The sequence below is a fragment of the Nilaparvata lugens genome, chromosome 14 (assembly GCF_014356525.2).
Source record: "Nilaparvata lugens isolate BPH chromosome 14, ASM1435652v1, whole genome shotgun sequence".
NCBI classification, from domain to species: Eukaryota; Metazoa; Arthropoda; class Insecta; order Hemiptera; family Delphacidae; genus Nilaparvata; species Nilaparvata lugens.
In genome coordinates, this window is record NC_052517.1 from 22,344,107 (window position 1) to 22,355,488 (window position 11,382).

An 11,382-nucleotide genomic window follows, 5' to 3' on the forward strand; every position below is an offset into this window, starting at 1 on the left:
TAAATTCAAATAGATCTTACAAAAAATGCCAAAATATTGCTTAGATTATATGATTAATAATTCTTTGCATTCGAGCCATATGATAACATAGATTACACAAATTTTTACACGAAATCTACTACAATTATATAAATATATATAAATATTTTTGAATCGGCCTACAGTTGCCGCCTATTAACTGCCGTTTTACTATTGGTGCATGCAAATTTTATTAGGTATTCATGCGCCTGGTAACTCTTATTTCCTGAATACATTAAATTATTTTTATTTGGTTTTTATTTATGCTCTTTGCATGCTAGTTAATATTCTATATATTAATATTAATTCCATGCTAACTAATAATTAGCCACGTGGACGGGTGTTTTCTCACATTGCACACCGTCTGATTGCAATAAAGCTCTGCCAAGGGGCTTTGGTCAGATTCTACGTTCTTCGGTTTGATCGATCTCTAGGTCACCGATCTGTGAATACATCTACCTAACCTCAAACTTCAAATATTTTATAAATAATTTATTTATGAGTAGTAAACTTCCTTCAAATCCTTTTTAAGTTCTTGTACCATTTAGCCAGAACAAGCTGATGCTATCTTATCTTGATTATTATCTGCTTGGCGATATTAGCCAATTACTTTATTTTTAGACCTATTACTATTTCTGTTAGGGTTTTTCCTCTACCCAAATTTAAATATGTTACATAATATGATTGGGAGAAGACAACAGGCATAGCCCAAAACTGTCTTCTCCCAAATTTTTACAAATAAAAGTTTCAAAAAAGAATAAGGCTAAGATTTCACTTTCACTTAAAAAATTTGCATGTTTCTTTGAAAAATATAGAGAAAACAAGTAGTATTCAGTCCATAATTTATAATTTCTTAATCATTTTCGTCCCAAGTGCATACAGAAATCGGAAGTAAAGCACTGCTTATCAATATTTATACTAATTATAGAATACGTATGTTCCGCCTGAGTGTTGGAGCTTCTAATCTGGTTTGAAGGAATGGCTTGATCATTGCCAATGACAACTTCATCAAAAAATCACGCCTCTCCATTTTATTGTTTTGAATCTCAAGTTGTAGAGAATCATAGCATTTATTCCAATCTGATCCATCATCCCATACCACATTCGTAGTGGTCAATACAAGTAAATCTTTGTAACTAAAGTATTTGATAAAGTCCTACGTAGAAGACACTCTGGGGTGTTAGACACCCCAAACGAAGAACAAGATGAGCTGGTGACCTTGTAGAATGCTTTTACTGATTGAAAGTGGTGGAAAGAAGTTGACAATGCTACAAACCTAATTCAGACTGGGCAAAATTTCCCATCTGTTTGTTATTATCAACTGCAGAACAGAAGAAAAAATCCCTGAGGTGTGAATCACCCCGATGTGTCTCTTTAGGGTTAAACAAAACAAGATAATTTTTATTATAAAAACATTATAGATATGAATTTAATGGGGAAAACACTCGCTTGCTGCTAATGATGATTCAATCTTTGTGGTTATGAAAATGAAGAACAATGATTTTATCCAGTAGTCACCTACATTTTGAATATGGCTTCCCCCTTTGGCAACTGGTTTAATCGCGACTTTGCAGTTAGTATTTTAGAAGAACAAAAATCAACTGAACCAATGAATAGGCTCAGAACCCGTCTCCCTTAACAATACAATTATTTTTAAACTGCCCGATCTGTGACAGAATAACTGTATTATAAAACGGAACGAAATCTAGCCTTTTTCACTGGATCAGCCGGACTTTACTTACTAACGAAAGAGCTCTGCCCCAAAAGCTAAATTTTGGTTACTAGTAGTTCTGTGAACAGTAGACCTCACGCAGTATTCTCATCCACAAGTACCTGATTGAAACTATAGACCTTATGGAAATACAGCAATAGACTGGCTTCTCCACACATCTGTGTAATCACTTGTCAGCTGATTTATGATGAATGATTCTATAGTCTGATTTTCACTCTTATATTGGCGTATGAAGGAGGCTCCATTTTCCTTTCATATTATCCTTGAAATGCAAAATTTTCAAAATACTTTGCAAAATTTGCAAAAAACATTTAAGCATTTAAACTTTCAAACATTTAAACATTTAAACATTTAAACATTTAAACATTAAACATTTAAACTTAAACATTTAAACATTTAAACATTTAAACATTTAAACATTTAAACATTTAAACATTTAAACATTTAAACATTAAACATTTAAACATTTAAACATTTAAACATTTAAACATTTAAACATTAAACATTAAACATTTAAACATTTAAACATTTAAACATTTAAACATTTAAACATTTAAACATTTAAACATTAAACATTTAAACATTTAAACATTAAACATTTAAAACATTTAAACATTTAACATTTAAACATTTAAACATTTAAACATTTAAACATTTAAACATTTAAACATTTAAACATTTAAACATTAAACATTTAAACATTTAAACATTTAAACATTTAAACATTTAACATTTAAACATTTAAACATTTAAACATTTAAACATTTAAACATTTAACATTTAAACATTTAAACATTTAAACATTTAAAACATTTAAACATTTAAACATTAACATTTAAACATTTAAACATTTAAACATTTAAAACATTTAAACATTTAAACATTTAAACATTTAAACATTTAAACATTTAAACATTTAAACATTTAAACATTTAAACATTTAAACATTTAACATTTAAACATTTAAACATTTAAACATTTAAACATTTAACATTTAAACATTTAAACATTTAAACATTTAACATTTAAACATTTAAACATTTAAACATTTAAACATTTAAACATTTAAACATTTAAACATTTAAACATTTAAACATTTAAACATTTAAACATTTAAACATTTAAACACTTAAACATTTAAACATTTAAACATTAAACATTTAAACATTTAACATTTAAACATCTAAACATTTGAACATTTGAACATTTAAACATTTAACATTTAAACATTTAAACATTTAAAACATTTGAACATTTAAACATTTAAACATTAAACATTTAAACATTTAAACATTTAAACATTTAACATTTAAACATTTAAACATTTAAACATTAAACATTTAAACATTTAAACATTTAAACATTTAAACATTTAAACATCTAAACATTTAAACATTTAAACATTTAAACATTTACACTTTTAAAAATTAAGAGAAATGCCAAACCGTCGACTTGAATCTTAGACCTCACTTCGCTCGGTCAATTAATATAAACTCACTCAATGCCAAACATAAAAGCCATTTCAAGTACATATTTTTATCTGTCGCACAAGCGGCACGTTTGTTATTAGAAACAGAAGAGAAGCTACGTTAATTTTGACAACAAATGAAATAAACAATCTTTCTGTCGATGACAAAGATTGTTCAAAGACGAAAACACTGTTCATTGAACATTTTCAATTTGAAAACTCTAAAATTCTGATCAATATGAGATAAATATATGATTCATATATATGTCCCATATGACCAGGTCACAGAATAGGTACAGAATGGAAACTTGTAATCAATCGCCTATCTAACCAATGCTTTTTACATGACGCCAATACTAAACACGTAACGTGACCTTGGGAAGTTTCAATCCTGGTCTTCTGATTGGCTCATGGCAGTGAACGAGATCAATTGATCCGGATCATTAAAGTGATCCGAACCTACGACCATCAATACTATTATAATGCGGCGCTTCCTAACAAGATGGCGGATTTTAGCGTCAGCGTACTAGCCAAGTTTCCATACTGTATGTATTTTTCAACCAGGTGACAATTTAGAATCTTCAAATTTCTGATACTTTATTAATAATTTGAAAAATAATATGTTCCAACCAGAGATAACTCATAAGTACAGAATGTTTCAGAGAAACAGGAGATTTTGAAAGTTGAATGATTTCAACTGAAACAAATCTTCAAATAAAGTTTTCCATATCATTAAATAGTAAATAATGCCATTTTAGAATAGATTAATACCGTAACATTTATTTTTTGAAGATGACATCTTGCAGGTGTATTCCTTTTCTACGCAAACATTCCTGTAGTCTCTTCACGATATCTCATCTCCCAAAGAACGGAATGACTTGAAATTTGGAACGTAAGGTCCTTACAATGTATAAGGATCCGACACGAACAATTTCGATCAAATGCGATTCAAGATGGCGGCTAAAATGGCGAAAATGTTGTAAAAAAGGGTTTTTCGCGATTTTCTCGAAAACGGCTCCAACGATTTCGATTAAATTTATACCTAAAAAAGTCATTGATAAGCTTTATCAACTACCATGAGTCCCATATCTGTAAAAATTCCAGGAGCTCCACCCCATCTATGCAAAGTTTGATTTTAGATTCTCAATTATCAGGCTTCAGATACAATTTAAACGAAAAATTTTGAGTGAAAAAGATTGAGCATGAGAATCTCTACAATTAATGTCTTGTAACATTTCCACCTAGAATTAAAAATAAGCTAGAAATTCGAGAAAATGTTATTATTTTAATTGCAAACTGTTGGCAACTGTTGATTCTATTTAATGATTCACTATGAAGAGATAGCAGACCTCGTGTGTCTCCAAAGTTATTGCCCTGTCACCAGCTGGCTCAAATCTTTGAATAGTAGACTTGATATGCGCGGGAACACTAGCGTCTCGTGATCAATTTTCAAAACGGCAAGGAAAGTTGTGTGAGTGCGCCACACCAGATTTTTACTATTGAATGATATGAAAAACTTGATTTAAAGATTTGTTCAACTTGAAATTATTCAACTTTCAAAATTTCTCATTTCTCTGAAACACTGTATGTCAAAAAATTCACCAGATTAAAATTGTTTTAAGATTTTTTCTATTCTATGGTTTCAATCAATCAATATTATTCAAATCAACATAATACAATATACATGAAAGAAATCAAAACATAATGAAAAATGAACTTCTAAGAAAACCTCTAAGAAAGGAGGGAAAAGCCTAGCCAACTATGGTTTCCCATGTAATAGGCAGGTAGAGGGTATTGAAGTAAGTAAAGAAGGGTGAAGAGGAAGAAAAAGGGAAGTATTGGGAAGATAAATCGACGATCAAATAACTTGAATATTTTTCAATGATTATCTGGAGATTTTTCAACAGAGAATATATTCCCACAGTTTTCTAATTTTCTAATTGAATTACTATTTGTGATACATGAATTAATATGGACTGTTAAACGTAGATCAAGCGTGAAGAAAACAGTTGAGAGGAGAAGGAGGAAACGAAAACGAATAAGAAAGAGGAGGAGAAGAGGAAGAATACATTTGTAGTGTCATATTATTTTTTCTAAGTTTATACAACTTCTGTAACTGGAATTTTTGTGAATGGGCACCCACTGAAAAACCTACGGAAGCAGGATCCTTTATTGTTTGAATTGTGGATAATTTATTCTTTATTCATTTCTACAATGAGAACATCATCAAAATGATAGGGAGAGAGAAAATGAGGTAACCTTGTGCTATTCCTCTCCCAAATTTAGATAAGGTTACACATAGTCCCAAATAGGTTGAGTCTTGTAGTTGTTCACTTCACTACATTTTCAGTCCTCAAGTATTTTCACAAAGTAGATTTTCAAATTTAGATGTTTCAAAACTAAACATAGAAGAATAATATTTTTCTACAACTGCGCGTAAAAAAAGAATTTACATACTCAATTCTCCTCGTAAAACAGCTTATTTCTGAGGAGAATCTACTTTTTCGCTCGCTAACCATCCGCGCATGCGCAATAGATTTTCTTCACGCTCGGTAATCATTCGCGCATGCGCAGAAGAGTTCCATTACGCTCGCTAATCAGCTGATGGTAAGCAGCTCGCCAAAAGTAGGTCAGATCTTAACCTAAAAAGTCGGTAATTGTAACTCCGCCGATATAAGTAATTCAACAGGTTTGGGCAGTTGTAGAAAAAATTTTGTATGTGATTCGCGCATAATGCTTCTTTATTGCTCTTGCAAAATTATCACGCAATGCTTCGCGTCGCGTGATATCTGTTTTGCGCGAGCGATAAAGTCGCGCATTACGCTCTTAATACATAAATAGCTATTTTCATTTGATATGAAGAAGAATAAGATAGATAGGAACGGGAGTAGATAAAGACGAGTCGGAAGAGGGAGACAAATGAGGGGAGAGAGATTACATTCAAGGATAGCAATACCATTGCTAATCAAACACTGCCATTATAACGTGGACCTCACTATAGAGCAAGAGCAGCCACAACATGATACAGTATCAACACAATATGATACAGTATCATCTTAACTTGATACACAACACTAAGATTTGATACATTTGCTATCTGCTTTGTGGTATGATAGACAAGGATAGCAATACCATTTCTAATCAAACACTGCCATTATAACGTGGACCTCACTATAGAACAAGAACAACCACAACATGATACAGTATCAACACAATATGATACAGTATCATCACAACTTGATACACAACACTATCATTTGATACATTTGCTATCTGCTTTGTAGTATGATAGACAAGGATAGCAATATCATTGCTAATCAAACACTGCCATTGAAACGTGGACCTCACTATAGAACAAGAACAACCACAACATGATACAGTATCAACACAATATGATACAGTATCATCACAACTTGATACACAACACTATGATTTGATACATTTGCTATCTACTTTGTGGAATGATAGACAAGGATAGCAATACCATTGCTAATCAAATACTGCCATGATAACGTGGGCCTCATTATAGAACAAGAACAACCACAGCATGATACAGTATCAACACAATATGATTCAGTATCATCACAACTTGATACACAACACTATGATTTGATACATTTGCTATCTGCTTTGTGGAACGATAGACAAAGATAGCAATATCATTGCTAATCAAACACTGCCATTATAACGTGGACCTCACTATAGAACAAGAACAACCACAACATGATACAGTATCAACACAATATGATACAGTATTATCACAACTTGATACACAACACTATGATTTGATACATTTGCTATCTGCTTTGTCGAATGATAGACAAGGATAGCAACACCATTGCTAATCAAAAACTGCCATTATAACGTGGACCTCACTATGGAACAAGAACAGCCACAACATGATACAGTATCAACACAATATGATACAGTATTATCACAACTTGATACACAACACTATGATTTGATACATTTGCTATCTACTTTGTCGAATGATAGACAAGGATAGCAACACCATTGCTAATCAAAAACTGCCATTATAACGTGGACCTCACTATAGAACAAGAACAACCACAACATGATACAGTATCAACACAATATGATATAGTATCATCTCAACTTGATACACAACACCATGATTTGATTCATTCGCTATCTGCTTTGTGGATTGATAGACAAGGATAGCAACACCAATGTTAATCAAATACTGTCATTATAACGTGGACCTCACTATAGAACAAGAACAATCATAACATGATACAGTATCAACACAAAATGATACAGTATCATCACAACTTGATACACAACACTATGATTTGATACATTTGCTATCTGCTTTGTGGAACGATAGACAAGGATAGCAACACCATTGTCAATCAAAAACTGCCATTATAACGTGGACCTCACTATAGAACAAGAACAGCCACAACATGATACAGTATCAACACAATATGATACAGTATTATTACAACTTGATACACAACACTATGATTTGATACATTTGCTATCTGCTTTGTCGAATGATAGACAAGGATAGCAACACCAATGTTGATCAAATACTGCCATTATAACGTGGACCTCACTATAGAACAAGAACAACCACAACATGATACAGTATCAACACAATATGATACAGTATCATCACAACTTGATACACAACACTATGATTTGATACATTTGCTATATGCTTTGTGGTATGATAGACAAGGATAGCAATACCATTTCTAATCAAACACTGCCATTATAACGTGGACCTCACTATAGAACAAGAACAGCCACAACATGATACAGTATCAACACAAAATGATACAGTATCATCACAACTTGATACAAACACCATCATTTGATACATTTGCTATCTGCTTTGTCGAATGATAGACAACACTGCCGTTATAACGTGGACCTCACTATAGGAGGGCATCAATGCTTTTCCATTCAAATCTTTTCTGAAAGTTTGGAGTGAAACACACTGTAAAAGTATCAGTGATATTTTATTTATTGTGCCAGAACTCCTTATGGATAACTTGAATGCTTTTCATTTAACTAATGCTGAAAATTTGTAGTGAATCTCTGTGTAAAAGTTTTCACTTTGAGGTTACTTTACTGGCCTTTTAATCTCAAATAGCACTTATCGTAATTGGATGGCTCAGGTTGTTCAATTAGATCGTGGTTTCAGTTTCGTTTTACATCCGTTAAACTCCGGTTGAATTTGATGGGAGTTTTGGGGTGGTTTTACAATCGTTAGAGCTCGTTTTGGATGGTTAAACGTGGTAGAACGAGGCTTTTGATCCTTCCCCAATCATTTCAATGATTTGTTCCTTGTATCTAAATAAATACTCAATACTCAATAGATAGTCCAGTCAAGGAAAGGTTATAAGAGGGAAAAGTTTGGAATAGTTATTTGTGCAACTAGTGCGCAAAGTGACAGTTTGCTGCACCGAAAGAAACGTTCACGCACAAGCCATAGGCGAGGGCAGAATGGTTTCTTGAGTGCAGCAGAGGAACTTTGCGCACATATTTCACATTAAATTTTTCCTACATTTACCATTGAATATGAGAAGTGGTTGATTATGGGTAAAATCCCCTGACCTCAATTCCTAATTAATAAGACCTTAATCATTTAAAATAGAATAATAATAATTTAATTATAATGATTAGTGATTCAATGAAATTTATTTTATAAATAATTGAAATAAATCAATCAATTTGCAAATGTAAATAATTTTCAATTTCTAAATAATTTATCAACCAATCAATTTTAAAAAAAAAATATATATAATTTAAAATAATGAATGATGAATGGAATTCAAATGTATAATTATTGAATATATTGCAATATTTTTATTCAGTATTAGTATTTATGATAATATGAATTTATTTATTCATCATTAATTAATTATTAATTATTCTTTCATTAATTTTCATTCCAATATTTAATATTGTTATAAATTATATTATTTCAAATAATGAGAATATAAGTAAACTTATTTATTATCAATTCATCGATTAATAATTAAACAATTTTAATTTATAATTTTAAATATTTAGTTTGTCAAAATTAAATGAATAATTGTTTTTGAAGTTGAAAATTCTTAGCAAAAGTTCTCATTTCTATAATTTTACTAAAATCAGAAAAGAATACAGATAGGAGTAATTCGCATCCAAAATACACAGTCAACAACATTGTTGATAGCTAATTGGGATGGCTGCAAAATGGCTGAACCGACAAGCGTGTTGTCATGCTGCAAATCTGGAGTATGCAAAGTAATACTTTGCATACTAGAGCGGAAAAGCGATTCTTTGCGGCCTGAAATCAGTACAGAAATGGTCACTTGCCAAGGTAGCTGTAGGACAATTTTTGACCCCGCAGTTCTGTTTAGGGTAGTAAGGAGGTAAACATATCATGAGTCCCCATCATTACCTCTTGTGGTAGAGGGATGGTGGTGTCTCAAAGGTACCATTTTTTTGGTTCCTTACATAGAACTCGAAAACTATGTATCTTACAGACATAACTGGTATTAACGAAATTGAAGCTCACATAATTTCCTACAATATTCATCTCTCAACTTCTTCTATATCTTCTCTAGTTTTTGAGATATCCGCTCTTGAAGGTGTATAATTGAAAAAAAACATGTTAGCCAGCAATTTTTTTTATATTTTTGCTCTTATAACTTTTTAAAAATCGATAGGAAAAATCCATGCTGATCATGATATTATGGAGCATTTAATTCTCTTCAATTTTATGTATAATTTGACAATTTCCCCACAAATGTTACAGCAGCTTTAGTGCTGAGGGTGAAATCTCCATTTTTTCAACAATAGGAAAATTGACTAAGGAATTTGGAGGGAATGTTTTGTACACAATTTTTGACTTTGTAGCTTTGTTGAGACTAATCAGGAGGAGAAAATAGTCAGGAAAAAAACGTAGTCAGGAAAAGAACATAGTCAGGAAAAGAACAGTCAGGAGAGAAGATAGTCAGGAACATAGTCAGGAAAAGAACATGGTCAGGAGAAGAACATAGTCAGAAAAAGAACATAGTCAGGAAAAGAACATAGTCAGGAAAAGAACATAGTCAGGAAAAGAACATAGACAGGAGAAGAACAAAGTCAGGAAGAGAACATAGTCAGGAAAAGAACATAGTCAGGAAAAGAACATAGTCAGGAAAAGAACATGGTCAGGAAAAGAACATAGTCAGGAAAAGAACATAGTCGGGAAAAGAACATAGTCGGGAAAAGAACATAGTCAGGGACATAGTCAGGAAAAGAACATAGTCGGGAAAAGAACATAGTCGGGAAAAGAACATAGTCAGGGAAAGAACATAGTCAGGAGAAGAACATAGTCAGGGAAAGAACATAGTCAGGAGAAGAACATAGTCAGGAACATAGTCAGGAAAAGAACATAGTCGGGAAAAGAACATAGTCAGGGAAAGAACATAGTCAGGGAAAGAACATAGTCAGGAACATAGTCAGGAAGAGACTGACTGTACTATTCGGTTTAACAACATTACTTTAGTATATTTTGACGAGGTTTGGAAAGTTTTCAAATCGTTGAAACTAGTTCTCGTTGGTTAAACGTAAATATGTGTTATTTTGAAATTCGCGGTCCATTTTTATTCGGTTTCAGGTCATTTTGCAACAGTAGGCTATATTTACGGATATTGAGAAGCTATTTTTCGAGATATCTCCCCCTTCCCCCTTCCAATCCTAAAATTGCTTTCTCCCCCTCCTGCAGGAGCCGGTGAGGGGGAGTGTAGAAAGCTATTTTTGGGTCCGGGGAGGAGCAGTGTTGAGGGAGAAATCTATTTTTGGATTCGGTTGATGGGGGAGGGGGAGATATCTCGAGAAAAAGCTTCCCAATATCTGTAAATATAGCCTACTGTTGCAAAATGACCTGTTAAAGCTTAGTTTATCCTACGGATTTTTTTTTAAATTCGCGGTCCATTTTTATTCGGTTTCAGGTCATTTTACAACAGTTAAACAACACTTGAACCTAGTTCATTTTGACGAAGTTTCAAGGATGATCAACTATTCTGGTACGGTAGTTTTAGTGGTATTCCATCTCTTCTTCTCTTGATGCTTCACCTCCTCCTTCTCCTCCATCTCCTCCTACTCCTCCTCCTCCTCCTCCTCCTACTCCTCCTCCACTGACTAGCACCTAATCAATAAC